At 35.1% G+C, this 18709-nt stretch overlaps 1 long non-coding RNA gene across 1 annotated transcript; it reads left to right on the top strand.

Moving 5' to 3' along the window:
- Positions 1–286: 286 nt before the first annotated feature.
- LOC138702825 (uncharacterized) lies at positions 287–12394 on the top strand. Its single transcript, XR_011332901.1, has 3 exons — positions 287–380; positions 2830–2948; positions 11984–12394. It is a non-coding gene; the product is annotated as an uncharacterized lncRNA (long non-coding RNA).
- Positions 12395–18709: the final 6315 nt, after the last annotated feature.

Here is an 18709-nt window from a genome sequence, read left to right as displayed (position 1 = left end):
TCTTTCGAAACGTCCTTTATGCAGTTGTCTTCCTGTGAACAAGTTTCATTAGAAGCCTTAGCTTTTTTTAAATCTTTATTTTCAGGTAGCCATCTCCTAGTAGAATTCTTCACAGAGTTAACTGTTGTTTAGCTGTATAGAATTTCCCTTCTTTCGTTTTTCAGATTCTTTTACATCTGAATTCGAATCATGTTTCTGCATCCTTGTAACATTTCTACTATATTTTCTTCCAGAAAATTGCATGTCAGTTTTCATTTTAAATTTTCCCACCACAGGAACATGGATCCTCTTCTTTGTGCCAGTGTTTCCATTTGAGTTCGTTCCAGCTGGAAGACTGGACCAAAGACCTTCGGTGCTTTTCAAAAAGCCATCTTCTTCAGGTAATCTGTCACAGAGAAAATCAAGTTAAGTAGGCCTAGAATATAAAGGCTGGTTCACATAAAAGGTTACAAGCCAATATCTCTTAAATGGATCAATAAAACTAAATGCTGATTTTTTTTAATCTTTATAACAGCAAGAGACCTTTCAAAAAATGACCATTGGAAACTTTTCAGCGTTTACTCTTCATGAGGAACTCGGGAGGGGGAGGAGGGTAAGTTTAGAATTTCAAATGAAATTATTATAATTTTTGGAAATTCTGATTTTTCTTTTTTATTATGTAACTTTCATCCAAAATATTTTCCTCCACAGTACAGTAGAATATTGAGAAGTATTAGGCATTTGAAATTTCGAAGGCATACTAGGTAAAAGTACTAAAGAAGTAAAAATTTCAAAGATTTCATTTTACATCGCTTTATTAAGTGCTCAAAATAATAGTGGTGGTGGTGGTGGTGGCAGCATCAATAGTAATAATAATAATAATGACCTACATTAACATCTAAATACTTAAAATAAATTTCTAAATTATAGACATCAGCTCAAAGAATTTTGAGTGACCACAAGGGTCCTGAATACAATAAACATGTACAATATAATGTGATGTGATACATTAAAGAAAAAAAGAAAGTTAATTGTTGAAGGCAAATATAAGTTGATTAATTGAAATAGAGATGATGATGTAATATTTGAAGAGAATCCTTGATAATATTTATAAGAATAGACATTACATAATCAAAAGGAATGTGAAGTTCCTTAAGATAATTCCACGTGAATTTTGTGATTGAACCTCTACTGCCAAACAGCAAACCAATGACAGACCATTGTTTAAGAGGGACGTTGTACTTTTGAGAAAGATACGGCAGACAAGGTTCATATATGGACTTCTTCTCAATATCAACTTCGGTGGCCTGATTTAGGTTTCTTTCGAAACGGATAGTAGGGTCAAGAACAAGAGCCCGTTTTAAGCGTCCGTTGATAGCAATAATGTCTGCCCGTCTAAAAGAACCATCTGATGATACACAATGTACTTCCTCATGAATCTCCTAATTTAAAGTTTTTAACGATATCGCCAAAGCATGTCGTACACGATGATGTCTAGCATTGATCAGCAACTCGCCTTTGGGGCATTGTCCAAGTGTTTCAAGCTCGCTACAGTCAGGATGACGGCAGCGGGTTGTGCTTAGAGTTCTGCCCGGTATTGCGCGAACCACCGAAATATTGCATGACATTTTTAAAGCATTGGTCCATTCTGAGGAAGATAGGCCCTTTCGATTGCTTACCCATGAGTTAGCCTTGGGGAGATCACTATAAACAATAACCCCTTTACCACGCAAGGTATGGTTTGTCCAAGTTTGGAATGCGTCATTTCTTAAGTGTTTGCGAATTTTACGACCTGACCAGTTGATAGCATCAATAGCTGTGATATTCAATTTTGACAGAGCAGAAACTTTTTCAATTACAAGGTCCCTAACATTGTGGAGATGGGAGTCATCAACACGAAGAAGAGTATTACAGATATACTTTTATTAAGGTTTTTTCTAACATTTGACAACATACTTGTTCCTTTGTATCTTCTTTGGTTGTAAGTGCTGTAGGCAAGACTTTTTGTTTTATGTACTTCATAAAAAATAATCAAGTAAGCAGGCTGGCCATATGACAGGTCCAGCACTTCCAATTCATATGTAATCTAACTTCTTATTTAACAGTTCATGCATACATCTTGCAAAACGTGGTGAGGCATCATTTGCTTTTCACGTTACTTAGTTCATACGTCTCTTATTCTTTGTGGCTACAACATTTTGTTTAGGAGCATGTAATATTTAATTAACAACGATTGAGTCATATTACAACTAGGGGCTAGGCAATGTTGTTTAAGCACAAATGACTCCTGTTGTTCCAGGAGGTTAAAAAGCTGCGACCTCCATGAAAAGGGGTATAGTAACGCATTTCTGTTCTTACATTGAGAGATAAGAGTGGTTAACTTATACCATACAATTTAAAATTCTAAAGTAAACCCCCTTGGGGGTGAAGGGGGGGGCACACTACTGAAAAGTTGTCGATGGAATTTCTCACAGATCCTCTTCCTGTTACGAAGCATTTAGTTTTATTGATCCATTTAAGAGATACTGACTTGTAACACTTTATGTAAGCTACTCTGTATGCACATTATAATGCACCACATCATATCAACGACACACTCCTATGTGCATTCCATAGGATACACGGAGATATAATTTCCATGCTTGACCTCAGCATTAAGAGGTAATATAGTCAGTATATTGCTTTGACCACCTTTTATATTTGGGAAAGATCTGGTATTCAATCAGGCATTGAACACCAGAACCATTCTGGAAGTTATGACGAAATTAAATGCTTCCTTCACCTGGGCTTTAATATAGTGATTTTAATAAATGGAGAAAAAATTGAAATGTTGTTGTCACTCACATGCAGGCTCAGGCACAGGCCCAGGCACAGGCGCAGGCACAGGCCCAGGCACAGGTGCAGGCACAGGCCCAGGCGCTAAGAAAAAGCAAGGCAAGAAGAAGGGGAAGAAAAAACAGAAATAGACTGTAAGTATACCCAGTACGTTACAGGAACATTTATAAAAAGGTGAAGGACATCTGAATGTTTTATTTTCTTAAATTTTTAATATTCAAACTTGTATTATTTTATGAGATGTGCATGTCCTACACATAGGCAGAGAGGGAACTGTTTCCTGGGGGAGGGGGGGGGACAAAGCAAAACCATAGAATCCCGATATAACACGATGTTATAGGGGACATCATTTACCTTCTTCCCCCTTAAATCTTGACCATGCTACAGTATATCGAAGTAGGATCATTTAATAAAGGTATTTTCGGGGGGTATGTTTCTTACAGTGTTACATCCACATCCGCTATGTTTTGGACCGAGTTGTATTAATATAAGGCTTGAACTGTAAGTCTATTACAAATTATAATAGGACATACAGTAACTCAAAACAATCTCCCTCTTTTTCTCTCTCGTACACAAACACATGCATCAATAAAACTACGTAACAGTGCTAACAGGAAATTTTTTTATATGAAGCTTACCTTCCCGAAAAAAGTAATCTGCCCATACTGATGCCTCAATATTTTGCCACCTCTGCAATTATTAGTACACTAGTTCATATATTTAAATAAACACTATCACTAGGAATTATACATACAATAGTCATACAAGTGGCTCTTCACGAATGAGAAGTAATGCAAAGAAAAACACTATGTCACTACTCATCAGAAACTGTTTTGTGTTGAGAAATTCACTGAATTGCTGCAGTGTGAATTTTCTGTTTCCGTTTTGCATGTATTTATAAACATTCACATCACGGTCTAGGCACTGAACAATATCACTTTCCGAATATAGACCCAATAAGTTTGACAATCAATCCAGTTGTTTATTCTGCGCATTGTTGAGAAAGTTCTTTCGCATGTTGCGCTGTATGAAGGCTGCGCTAATGCTATTTTAATCAGGAGATTAATATTTGGAAAAACATCAGCTGTTATTTTATCCAGAAGTTCACTTATTGTTATTTGCAAAGTGTCCTCTTTGAGTTTAGTGCTTACCACATTCCTAGCAATATCTATATCAGCTTCTAACATTCTCTTATTTATTTGTGGCACTGAATAATGAATGATCAATAAAATATCTTACGCCTTCTCAATATCTCAATCTCAAAAATTCTTCACATGACATTGCTAATATCATACTTCCATCTGCAAATCTTCTTCTCATTTCTGCTAATAGCATGTCAAGTACAGGGTAATACAAACACTTAAGATATTTCTTACTCTGTGCTGCTGCACTGTCTCCCCTTTCTAATTCATTCCTGTATCTTTGCCCCACAGATTCACTAAAAACATAGTCATCAATTTTTTTTTTAAATTGTCCGAGGTCGTTTTAGTCTGTATTTACATCTTTCTTGCTCTGAAAATATGTCATTCTCTTCCAAAATATCTTTAGGAAAATGTTGTACATTATTACTTACTTACTGGGTTTTAAGGAAACCGGATGTTTATTGCCACCCTCACATAAGCCCACCATTGGTCCCTATCCTGAGCAAGATTAATCCAGTCTCTACCATCATATCCCACCTCCCTCAAATCCATTTTAATTTTATCTTCCCATCTACGTCTCGGCCTCCCCAAAGGTCTTTTTCCCTCCGGCCTCCCAACTAACATTCTATATGCATTTCTGGATTTGCCCATACGTGCTACATGCCCTGCCCACCTCAAACGTCTGGATTTAATGTTCCTAATTATGTCAGGTGAAGAATACAATGCGTGCAGTTCTGTGTTGTGTAACTTTCTCCATTCTCCTGTAACTTCATCCCTCTTAGCCCCAAATGTTTTCCTAAGCACCTTATTCTCAAACACCCTTAACCTATGTTCCTCTCCAAGTGGCGGCCTGAACACCTGCAGACTTATAACACATGAGTACAGGCTGTTACAAAAGAAACATTACAATGCTTCCATTCCTCAAATGAGGTATAGAAATTCTTATATATTCAGAAATTTAAAATAAATATTATAGTGCAACACATGATCTGAAGACTTAATTCGTCAATTTAGATACAGAAACTTAATCAGAAACAAAACCAAAAAAACTCTTTTGAATGCAATATTTTCTAATGTTAAAAAAAAAGAGTTGAGACAAGTTTGGGGTGGAGGGCAGTGCCCCCACCATAATTCCACCTATGGTCCTATATATGTCATTTCAAACTTGATTTTTAAATTTCTGACCACCCAGTTCCCCTCAGGATATGATATAGCTTAAAATGCAGGTGATTGCTTAAAACGGATAAACTTCACTCTCCCTGGACTTAGAGAGTTGTTTCAGGACTTAAAAGAAAGCTAATTCATTGTTTAACAATTTGGAGTGAGGAAATTAAAAAAAAAGTAATATTTGATTTATTTAAAAAATAAAAAAGCTATTTTAAAAATATTTTATTAGAATTATATATTAGAAAAATCATAAAAATTGTAAATTAACAGATAACAAAATTCCATCTCTCCAAATCACTCATTCGTAGGCTATGTCTTCATCATGCCATGCAAATTTGAAATATTATCTTTAATGGCTACAGAGTTCTTACAGTTTAAAGAATGAAAATTGTAGGAATTTTGTTTATCGGGAAATGACAAAAGAAGTTTCATGTTACTATTAAACCTTTTACAACTACATTTCTTTTATGGCTGCTTTAACTTACTTGAACTATTCACAAGTCTCCTGCACCATAGGTTGGGCCCTCAGTCTACTTTTGTTGTTCCTCAACCCTGTTTTTTCCCAGTCGAACAGCTTTACAATACCTCCGGATTTTTTCATTTCTTTGAAATTTACTCTGGGATACTCTTCGGTAGTCCTTCTGCTGTGCAACTTTCATTGTGTTTTTTTCCTGGTGTGAGACCTCCATTTCCCAATCTCTTGACAATGTAAAGGCTGCTTCCACTGTTGAATTGTGTAATTCCTTCAATCACTGCCAATTCAATTCTTTTTCGTGTCACCATGGTAGTCTTGGGGCATTTGGACCATATCACAGAGTGTAGACACTCATTGGCATTTTGCGTCTTTCCTTCTTTGCACCTCATTAACAAGTCATCACTGGTCAGTCTCTGGAACACTGGCACCATTTTGGCAACCACAAAATCTGATAATGGGGTTTTTATCTTATGCTTGGGTAAAGGTGGTGGCACATTCCTTGCAGCATCTCTATTGAAAATGCATCATGAATCTTCACCAATAGAACACTTCTTATGTTGTGGGTTTTCATCAGTAGATCTGTAGTGATCCAATATGGCATAAATTGCAGTTTTCATTTGCACAGGATCTTTATTACTACGAATGGCTTTTCCATCATACTTTTGAACCTTTTCGACCATGTTTTTCGTCGAAGGACCAGCATGTTTGCTCCCTAAATTGGTGCCCTTCTTTGTCTCACTAATAATAAGTTGACGCAAAGCAGTGCCCATTCGTTTCACAACGTGGTTCACACATTTCTCTTTCTCAATGCGGTGACTGTCTTCATATACATTTAGCCCGACCAGTTCTTTGAAAGTTTTGGAATCCCCATCACTGAGTGTTGTTGTATATCTAAATCCATGGCCAACAGACTTTGTCCACAAGTGTACAGCAGCTTCTCGTTCCATGGCAGGAGAGGAACCAATATAGTTTATGTTACAATCTGGTTTATGGCCTTCTTACCAAAAGTGAAATTCTGCACTGTTCTCATGAGCTTTTATTTGCTACTGAACATCTTTGACTACTTTCGATAAAACAACAAAATCTATCACATATCCTGTGACTACATCAATCACACAACCGACACCAAAGTTTGAGTTATGGCCTCGTTTGTGCCAAGTACCATCGAAACTGACCATAATATTATGTAGCTGTCTCTCCGGTCCACACTCACACACCAGTCTGTGGGCATCAAGCACTTCTTGTCTAGGATAAGCTAGAACATCTGTACTAGTGTCTGTAGCAGTAACATATATTTTACTTAGATGGTCATTGTATGCAGTTTTAGACAATGGGTTCACATCCATGACCATTGCAAAACTTTCTTGTACCATATAACTTTTTCCAATTTCGGAAAATGCTCGTACAGTCCTGTGTTTGACATCAAAAGCAAGGCTTGAAGTATCATCACACTTTACCCTACTTGATGGAGTAACATTCCCTCCAAAGCCATAATCTTCGCACATAAAACCAGTGTGTGACTATAACCACGAGAAGAACTTATTTCAAGGTTTGCTCTGCCTCTACACTTACATCCCAGCCTCCAAACTAATTAATTCAAAGAGTTTATTTTTAAATAAAAATAAATAATTGGGACCCTCAATATCACCATCAAGCCTACCATTACTGTTTCCACATTTTGAAAAATATTAAAAACCAGTCATACCCGTGCACTTCACTGCACTTGTTAGAAATAAATATGACATTTGGTCCAGGGAACATCCGTGTTTGATAGAAGGATAAATCGTTTAATATGTTACTTAATTGAAATTGTATTTAAATAATTAAAATACGATCAGTTTGGTCCAGAAAGCACTCATTTCCTGCAAGGATAATTCTTTTAACACGTTTCTTAATTGTTATTATATGCAAATAATTAAAATAGGATCATTTGGTTCAGATAACATCCTTTTTTGATGTAAGAATAATTCGTTTAACATTTTTCTAAATTAGTCTTAACTGCATCTTTTAATAAATCACTCCAAATTAATGTCAATATAGAGTGGATTCTGTAAGACAGGGCTGGGTACCTGGAGCAAATCCAATCTCTAAATGGACACTTAATATTCATCCATCACAGCATCAACAATGTGCGGGGTTCAGCGTGGAAGAAAGGAGTTGGAGAAGTCGTATGGCTCCCATGAGAGAGTAGAATTTGTTCTTGGTCCCCAGCCCTGGTGTAAGAAGATAATTTTTTATGTTGGCCTGACTGTCATCTTTTTTCCTTTGTTAAGTTTATTTATACATGCTTTAACATCTGTGGTCATGTCGCATGTTTAGAATGTGTGGATATATCAGTAGGTCGTTTTTACTCTTGTAGAGTTCCTGTTTCTATAGTGTGTAGTGTTCATGTCCTAACTGATTACAGATTTTGATTAATGTTTATTGTATTGGTAATTGAGGCGGTGATCAATCATGTCATGTAAATTTCCAATCTGACATTTGCCTTTATGACTAAGGGAAACCATGAAAAACCCAGTCAGATTGGTCGGCCACAAAGTTTGAACACATGACCTCCAGAATGTGAGCCTCAAATTCTACCGTCTGAGCCAATTCGCTCGGTTGTGCATCATTGTTTATGTAAATAATAAAATGAAAATGAATCTGGTACATAAATATTATTTTAAGAAACACCGGAAACGAGTATGGATAAATTATAAGTGCAGGAACGCCATTTTGTGACACTTTTTAAAATAACTCAACTCCTGTGACCTCAATGGTAAAATACTTATTTTCACTCTAGACAGTATGTGCTATATTTTTGGTCCAGTAAAAATACTCATCTTTACAACAAAACTCTTAAAAATACTATTGTGTTCTGTAGACAAAAGGAAACTGAAATGTATAAAATTAGAGTATTTTAAGTGGACCAAATAATGTTTAAATAAGTTATACAGTATTTCGACAGAATATCAAGTTTTCTGTGCGTAAAGATCTATTATAATCTTAACTCAGTCCTCATATAGCATTACATCCATCTAGAGAAACTACAATATGACTCTGAATATAATTATGTGAATTTTTTTGTCTCATTTATGATTATGCTATGGATTAACGTAACCATATACGAGGGTGACTTCCTAAGTCATGTCATGACAATTATTTTTTTTGCAAGCAAATGTGTTGTTATACAAACATTTCATAATATACACATGAAAATACATTATATGTTTTTCCATTAATGTCTGTTACATGGGTTACTCAGGAAGTATTGTAGGCAAGGGAGAAGAGTAAAAATAAAAAAAAAAATTCATCTACCGTAATAATGTTGAGCACAGTAGTCTGCACGCACATTAACACATTACGAACCTTCGAAGTAATCACCAAGGCAATCAACCTTCACTGCCAACAATGAGGAAGGTGACGAATACCATCAGCTGCCTCATTGTCCAATCTGGTAATCTTGCGTTGCACTGTCTTCTCATGTAGGTAACCTTCTCCCATGCAATGAGCTTTCAATTTCGGTATCAAATCGAAATCGTATAGTGACAGATCAGGCGAGTAGGGGGATGGTCTAGTACTTCCCATCTCCAGCGCCGTAGAGCCCATCATCTGTCATTCTCTAAGCATTGTGCAGTCACGGCATGAGCAACATCGGTATGAACAGTTGGAGGGCATCCTGTACGAGACTCGGTACATGCTACTCGTCCATGTTAGAAAGCTGTACTCACCTTGTAACAGTTCTGTATGTAAGAGCACAATCTCCAACAGCTTCTACGAGTTGTGCGTAACATTCCTTTGTGTTTTGACCACAAAGCATTGCTATTTTTACATATGCACGTTGTTCTAGCCGACTGACATCCATACTTGACTACGGTTGAAAACCAACTGACCACATCCCTTCCTCTTCCATCCTTAAACATCTACACCATCTAGTGACATCAGTAAGTACCATACGTCTCAATGTCATTACTGCGTATCGAAAAATGTGAATTGCAGTACGGATTTCACAGAAAAAAATAGTTGCCATGACTTAGTAAGTGCAACATGTCTCATCACTCATGATTCACGAAAAACAAATTTGGATCACTTATGAACACGATGTTATGACTCTTGACGAATGCAATGCTTTTGAAGTGTTTAGAATGGTAGTGCAATGGTTTTTTGGCAACAAGTGACAATTACAAGAAACTGATTGAGAATTTGATGCAGAATTACCGTGTGCTAGGGTGCAGAATGTCAGTCAAAATACACTATTTGTTTTCTCATATTAATTTCTTTAGACCAAATTTAGGAGATGTAAGCGAGGAACATGGGGAACGGTTTCACCAGGACATTCAGCTTATGGAAAGAAGGTATCAGGATCGTTGAGATTGTGCAATGATGGGAGACTATACATGGAGCATCATACGTGCAGAGGAGTCAACAGAACATAAAAGGAGAAGCCAATCTCGTGTACATTTCTGAATGATGGTATTGTTGTTTTCCTTTTTTCAGTGTTATTCAGTATTATTTGAACTTGTGTGAACCATTATAGAAAGTATTGTATATTAGATTTCACTTTAGTTTTATGGTATTAAAGATGAGATGTTGGGTTGGTTTACATCGTACTTATCAAATAGAAAACAAAAAGTAGAAATAAATGTACCAAATAGTCATAAAGTTACTTATTCAGAATTTATAAATATTAAACATGGTGTTCCGCAGGGGTCAATTTTAGGTCCATTGTTGTTTCTAGTTTATATTAATGATTTAGCCTTGACCATAAACAATTTATCTCATGTAATTTTATTTGCAGATGATACAAGTGTAATTATTTCAAGCAAACAATACGATCATTTTATAAACACTTCTAATACAGTGCTGAATCTAATGAATGAATGGTTCCATGCAAATAAACTAGCACTTAATGTTGATAAAACCAGTGCAGTCAAATTTAGTACACACAATAGTGCTCAGGTTTCTTACAGTATTCGATTAAATGGAACTCATCTCAAAGAATCTATAAGCACAAAGTTTCTTGGTTTAGAATTGGATAATCACTTGAACTGGAAAACGCATATAGAATGTATTACTCGTAAATTGAGCTCTGCCTGTTATGCATTAAGATCCTTATCTACTATTGGTGATATAAACTTACTTAAAATGTCATACTTTGCATATTTTCACTCTGTTATGAAATATGGATTAATATTCTGGGGTAACTCGTCTGAAGATAAACACGTTTTTGTTTTACAAAAGAAAGCTATAAGAATAATGGCCGGTGTGCATAAAAGGACATCATGAAAAAATATTTTCCGAAACTTAGAAATCTTGACTTTACCTTGTGAATACATTCTTTCCCTAATGATGCTGTACATTAAGAACCAAGATAAATTCAGTACTAATCAAAACATTCATCATTTTAATACAAGACATAAATCAGATCTTCATCTACCCTCTGTTAGTCTAAGCTGTTTTAAAAGAGTTCGCTATTCATGTATAACAGTCTTCAATGCACTGCCTAATTATCTTAAAGATTTGAAGAACCACGAGAAAAGGTTCAGAAAAGAATTAACCAAATTTCTACATACTCATACCTTCTACACAATTGATGAATTGTTTATGCTTGTGAATTGAATGATTCTACTTAAATGACATGTACAATTTTATATAGCTCAACTAAAATATGTTTTTATATTGACTTAATCTGTTTACTATGCATTGTATATTTTTGTTTAGCATTGAATGGTAGTCTGTATAGCTCAGTTGAGGGGCTTAGAACAAAAAGCAGGTAAGTGACATTATTAAAAAAAATGAGGTAAGTGCGTGTTGTGATAGCCCAAAAGGATGTTTCTTTGGGATAAAATCAGGTAAGTGATCACACTGTGCAGTGCTGCTATATGGGCATCATTTCACCAAACTAGTGTATAATATTCCATTGCATGTAGAACTTTAACTGTAATTTCCTCAAAACTAGGTTTCCGTCACTTACCTGCTTTTTGTTCTAAGCCCCTCAATTGATGCTGTAAATTGTATAATAGTCTGTATAGCTCAACTAATGAATTGTTTATGATTATAAATTGAATTAATCTACTTGATATTAATTGCACAAATTTGTATAGCTTAATGAAAGTATGCCACTTTGTATTGTATATATTTCTATAGTTTTGGCCGATGAATTGTATATGCTTTAAATTGAATAGTAATCTATATAGCTCTATTGATAAATTGTTTGTGTTTGTAATTTGAAGTAGTTTGCATGATATGTATTATCAATTTCTGTATATCACAACTGGTTGAATTGTTTATGCCTTAAATTTAATTAACTTACTTGTTTTGTATTATACATATAGCTCAACTGATGAATGATCGTTTGCGTTTGTAAATTTAATAATCTGATCGGCTATGTATTGTATACTTTTAGTAGAGCCATTGATGTAGCTCAGTCAGCAGACTCGCTGGGCTGCTGATCCGGAGCTGCGTTCAGGCTTGGATTTGATCCCCCTTTGGTCTTCGGTTTCTTCCGAGGTTTTCCACAGCCGTGGGACTGAAGCCGGATGGTCTATGGTGAGTCCTGGTTGGGGTTTTCCGAGGTTTCCCCCAACCAAAAGGCAAATGCCGGGTAATATTTTGGCGAATCCTCGGACCTCACCTCATCTCCTACATCTCACCAAAATGTAAAAAATTGCACAAAATTGTAAAAATTGTAGAAAATTACTAAATTGTAAAACTATAAAAATTTGTAAAAATTTAATTGCAATATTGTAAAATTTTGACTTGTTCCACATCTTAAAGCTTCATTGCTCATGTAAGATTTATGGAATAAAATAAATGAATGAATGAATGAATGAATGAATGAGTTATATTAAGTAAACATGTAATTTTTGGTTGTTTTTAAGAATATTGAAGAATGGATTATTACATCCAAAATATCGACATTGGGAAAAAAAACCACCCCTATATTCATAACCCACATCACCAAATTAAGCAATAAACACCAAAAAAATAAGATAAACAAAAAGTTGCTCAAATTTTGTTACGCAGTGTTAGTTGTGAAGATTGTTTCACTCATTGTGACATCTGGAAAAAGGGACTAAAAAGTGAAGATTCCATGTATGAACAATCTAAGCATTTTTTACTAAGTTCATTCTTTCTCCTTCACTTACACACTGCAGACAATGATCGTGAAGCAATTGAAAGGAATGGTGGAAGGCCATGGAATTCTGTTCTGTCTTTACTCAGACCTTTGATCCACATCACAATAACACCTTTCCAAGGTTACTTTGATTTCTGGGAACAAAAATAAGTCGCATGGTGCTAAGATTATCGAATTACAATAGATGAAATAACACACATATATTTTTTGTGCTGATCAGAAACTTCCTAGTAATGAAAGCCCTATGACTTAATGTGTAGTCAGGCAATAGGAACAAACTGTTTTCTTCTTGACACTTACACTGTAAACAAGGGAATCTCTGAAACAATCACTTCAAAATTTCCAGATAATAGTAACTGTCTTGTCACTGGTCACAAGTATTTTGTGCACAACTCCCTTGCTGTCATACAAAATAACTTACAGTCTTGTTTATGTTTTATACAGCGGAACCTCGATATAACATATTACTATGATGTACCAAAGTACATATGGAATTTCAGTGCAGTAATTCTGCATTTCCATATGGTGAAAAATTGGTAGAACGGAAAAAAATTCTCTCTGGCACCGAGACTCGAACTCGGGTTTTCAGCTTAATGTGCTGGTGCTTTATCCACTAAGGCACAGAGAGAAGAGAGAATTTTTCTCTGTTCTACCGATTCTTCACCATCTCAATACAACAGTTTTCTGGGGACTAGAAAAATTGTATTATGTTGTATTGAAGGATTATGAAATTTTTCCCAAATTTTCTGTTGTGAAAGAGAGTATAGTAGAAATAACTATGAAACATTACATATTGTGAAATAACATTTACTCACAATTTGATTACCAGCACTCTGTTTGATGTTTCTTCTACACCTACCACTTTAATGAAAGTAATCCCATGTCTGTCTTTAAAATGTTGTAGCCAACTGTTGTTTGCTTTGAAGTTTGAATCACAATGACAGAATTAACTGCTTTTGACATACAATAGGGCCTGTATGACACTTCTGCCTGGCTAAACAGTAAAATTTATGTTCTTTCTTTGTTTCATTCCTGGTTTATGACACACGCACACGCGCGCGCGCACACACACACACACACACACACACACACACACACACACACACACACACACACACACACGAGACCTAAAGTTCTTCTCACACATTTCCTTCTCAAATGGTGTCAGTTTATGATGACCTTCAGTGTAGCACTTTTAAGAATAACCTCTCTTTGGATTCATATTCATCTCTGGTAGATGACAGCACCAGTTGATATCTCGTAACACTAGTCCCGTGTTTCAGTTGCCGCACTGTGTGATCTAGTACTTAAAACATTTGGACGAAATTTTTTTTTTACCAAAAAGGCAAATATATTTGTTTAATATTCTGTCCTAAATTTAGCCTTGATCTGTCATTTTTAAAGGTCTGAGAGCCATTTTTAAAATGCTATGCGCAGGTCTTTTAAACTGTCACACCCAGTAAAAATTGTGTTTTCTCAAAACTACGTTTGTGATCAATAGAAGGTCCCTAGGGGCTTCTATTTGCTCTGATTTATATGAAACTTTTCAGCATACTCCAATGGGTACCGTACACAAAGTTGTGCATGAAATCAGCTTTTCAGTGTAAACTTTCCATGATATAGACTTTAAAAAGTCAAAGAATATTATTGAGTAAAAATTATGATTTCTATTAACATTTTTATCTCATTAACAAATACTCAAATCTAAAAATTCATGCACAGTTTTCCTAATCATGAGATGTCATTTAAAAAAATGCAATTAACAAATCTGAAGCTGTGAGGAATGTTTTGAATTTATACATAATTTAATTAAAATAAGTGAAAATTATTACCTAAGGAACTAACGAATCTTTATGAAATTTGTTACTATCATTTAAATCTACAGACACAAGAAACACAACGAATTTGAAAGCAATTGATAAAACATTTTTAAAGTTTCTCAGCTCAGTCCCAGTGTCCCTTTATAGGAACAATGGAATGATTTGAAATCACAATAAAAACACAGGACAATATAAACTATAAGTAGTAACAACTCACACTTGCCAGTTGATGTCAAACATGTAAAGGAAAATTATCCAGATTGTACACGGTTTGTTCCCCACAGCTTGACAGAAGATCATGATGTGACTGTATTGGATATGCCTTAGATATCACAGAAAATGCTCCAAGAAAACAAAATTCTTGGAATCGATTTATTGCAACAGATAGCTCTGAAACAAAGTACTGAATTACGGAATGGGAATGCATAGAAACTGTGGCTTCAGAAATAATTAAAAGACAAAAAAAAAAAAAAAAAGTGACTGCTGGTTTGCTTGAAATGTAGTAAAGGTTTTAGTCATCGAGAATTTGTCTCTTAACTGTAACTTCTTTTTTCTTCATTGATAGCACAAACTTTAGTCAGTTGGGAGCACTAAGGCTCATTATGATTGTCATTGGAGAGTACAATAGAATATCCATTATCCATCCCAACTACTGTACTGTGAGTTATTTGCATCAAAAAGAAAGAACGCGATTTTTTAAGTAGTATAGAGTGATGGTTTTAGACTGCTCTTTTCTAGTTCCTGAATTGTTTATACTGCTCATAGTAAAGAGATAGGTTTGGAAGTAAATCCCAAAAAGATAAAGTATATATGTATATGTCTCGTGACTGGAATATAGTACGAAATGGAAATATACAATTTGGAAATTTATTCTTTGAAAAGGTGGAAAAGAACATATCGCCGCTTTGGTAGTGGTTCCATCCCACAGTGAGCTAGTTTCGAGATAAAGTGATTTGAAATTTTTATGCAATCAGAAAAACTACATTATTTAAAATTGTGAGAGTAAATTGGAAAGTGAAATGGATTTTATGTTCCCATACAATTAAAAGCAATACCGGTACTATACTATGTTTCATGTAATTAAAATATATTAATTTCAAACTTATATTTTATAATGTGGCTTAGAACCTTTCACCATATTTAGGAATGAGGAATTAACTACCGTAACTTAAAATGATGAAAGGACATAACCCTAATCTGATAATATGAAACAAAAGTATTGTAGATGATGCTAAACACATGTATTTTATTTAAAAATTATCAATTACGGAAAAATCAGTGTATTAATCCTTTCTGGCCTCAATTTTTATTTGCAGCGCAAGACAAAAAACCGTTATAAATTATTATTCGAGGGATCTTCAACCTCATTTAAGGCCTAAAATTAAATTAATGTCAAATATCTTCAGGTATAGGTCTCGCAAGCAGGGAATACCGACGGAAGGAATGCAAATGAAATAATGAGATAAGGAAGAGCAGGCAACAGGAAAGGTCACGAGATACTCGTAGCTTGAATGATATTCATGAGTACAGTCAGAAGAGAAATGACATCGACAGAACCAGTCTTGCATTGTGATAGTTACATTATGACTTTAGTGTGTTCCATTGCATGTGAATACATGTCTTTCGTAAATATATGTTGAGCGTTTAATTAGCTTCGGATTTTTCTCTTGCTACGTTCTTTATTTCCATAGCAATGTCCTCATTTGCTCGTTTTCTTGGAAGAGACAGTACTTCCATCGGCCCGTACCTCTCGCCCCTTAGCGTGCCTACATACACACGTCAAAACAGACAGCAACGCCACCATTGCTTTTCGGTAATTGTTCCTTGTGCAAGCTATAGTATAGAAATGTTTCCAAATTAAGAATTTATACTTATACTATGAGCCTAGATACTAGTCTATACTTCTTAAATTAGGATAAACTGCTTTTGAAAAAGTGATGTACACAGGCGTGAAAAGGTTTTAATACTACATTGAACAAATGATACAAAGCATTAATTATATATGTCATCTTCTTCTGATGACCTTGCTGTAGTAGATGTTGCATCCTTCGGTTTTAAGGATTAATAAAATGAATTATATAATTTTGGGATGCTGTTCCTTTTCTCAATCGGCAAGATTCTGAGTAGAGTATGCTGATATCACTCGTAAGAAAATCTGTTTCTCTTCGTTTAGGTATCTTTTTCACTGTGATGGTTCGAAATTCTAGGTCACTCAATCTTTGTTTGAAAAATATGCGGGTTGAATTTCTTTTCTGTATTGCGACCATTTTACCTTCAACCAGTTTAGGGTACCTTCATCCTCATACTTGTTCTTATTAGTTATCAGTGGAGCAGAAAAGCTCTTAAAATCAAAGAAATCAGCGAAGTCCATTTCAGCTACCCTATAGAAAGGGTTTTGTGTTGGCTGTTCGGGCAATAGTATACCATCTATCTGGGGTAAAAATATCAATCTTGTCTCTACCTTCAATGGCAGAATAGACACTATCACATTCCATTTCAGAATGACCAAAGTCCATAAATTTTTGGTTAATCACGTTGATAGGTAACATCGTTACAGCACGCAGAAACATAGCCACATTTATGCGGTTACGGTTATGTCCTGATGATGTATCCAAATAGTCGCTTCTTGTACTGCTTGATGAAGATTTCTTAAAGCTTCCCAAAGACGCATTGCTATTTCTAAGGATCTTTTTGATTCAACACCTTCAAGACAAATAAAATTTATAGTCTCAGAGTTGTCCAAATTGTATGTAGTGAAATTGAAAGTTTTCAATTTCTGTATATAATATAGTTTTCCATTATTCAACACTGGTGTGACAAGAATTTTTTACATACACATTGTGAAACAGGAAAATGAATTTTCAGATTTAGCTCTTCTTTTATTAGCTTCTGTTTTCTACCCACATGTAGATCCATTTTTTCCTGAAGTTCTTGTTACCCTGTCTCATCTTTGTTATTAAAAAGCGTACAGAAATCACATTGATTCTTTTTTGGCCTGTGAAAACCATAATTAAATTCAGTGGTGAATTTTTTATAATAACTGGCCTTCTCAGGAGTTACGCCAAGTTCTGCACAATATTCTTTATAGTCACTATATATCCTGTTTTCGGATAAGCCAGAAGCAAGGTACTTCATTTCAGTAGAACTTCGACAGTAATGTGAATGATACTACTGGTAGTGCCTTTATATTATGAGACCTTGTTATGTTTTATGCACTCTCTGTTTTATTGTCTGGGAGGCCCTTTTATCTGTCTCTACTGTACCGGTATTTGTAATTTCTTTTGAACATTACATTTCCATTTTGTCGAATTTCATTTTCTTTTCTTAGTTAAACTGCTGTTCTCTGTTATGTCTTCATTCCTCTCACTTATCTGATTTTTCTCAACTTGTTCCGTTATCTTCTGTCCATCAGTGTGTGCTGGTGATTCTGAATTATCTTCAGAAGTTCTCTCTTCATCCTCCCTTTCTGGATGATATGCCCGATCATCGTCACTAATATTTCATCATTACTGTTTTCAAAGTCGAATTTATGTCAGTTTTGCTAGAAGTTGATTTTGATGGCTCAGTACACAAAAATTAATCAAACATTGCTCCCACAAGTCAAAATTCCTAAGTTACCAGAAATTAAAAATAAGATAATTTAAGCATTTTATGTGGTTTGCGTCTCTTCACAATTCACAACCTTTCGAGCATTGCTGTTCAAATGAAATAAAATTGTGAATGGATGTAAGACACTTGCAGGTGGATTAAGACCCTTCACAACCGTACAAACATTCCAGCATTTTTCCTTCCAATGGAACTGTGAATGGCTGTAAGACACTTAAGTCTATTCACAACTCAGTAATTGTGGTTTAGGACTTTTCACAAAATTCAAATATCTCTTTATTTTTTTAACTAATCGCATATTACCTTTAACTAAACCCTTAGACTTTATGTGAAAAATGAAAATTTTGTGGGTTAGGACCCTTCACCACCAAAGCGACGATATATAAAACATTAATAAGACCACTTGTTTTATATGGTGCAGAAACATGAACGTTAAATGTTGAAACGTGCAACAGGCTAGCAGTTTTTGAAAGAAAGACTTTGAGAAAGATATTGGAAGCGGTTCATGATGGTGTCAACTGGTGAAGAAGATCTAATAATGAGTTGATGGATATGTATGGTTAGTTGG

The sequence above is a fragment of the Periplaneta americana genome, chromosome 1, assembly GCF_040183065.1.
Source record: "Periplaneta americana isolate PAMFEO1 chromosome 1, P.americana_PAMFEO1_priV1, whole genome shotgun sequence".
Classification (NCBI taxonomy): Eukaryota; Metazoa; Arthropoda; class Insecta; order Blattodea; family Blattidae; genus Periplaneta; species Periplaneta americana.
Note: the sequence above shows the minus strand (reverse complement) of the source record. Positions and strands in the feature narration are given on the sequence as shown.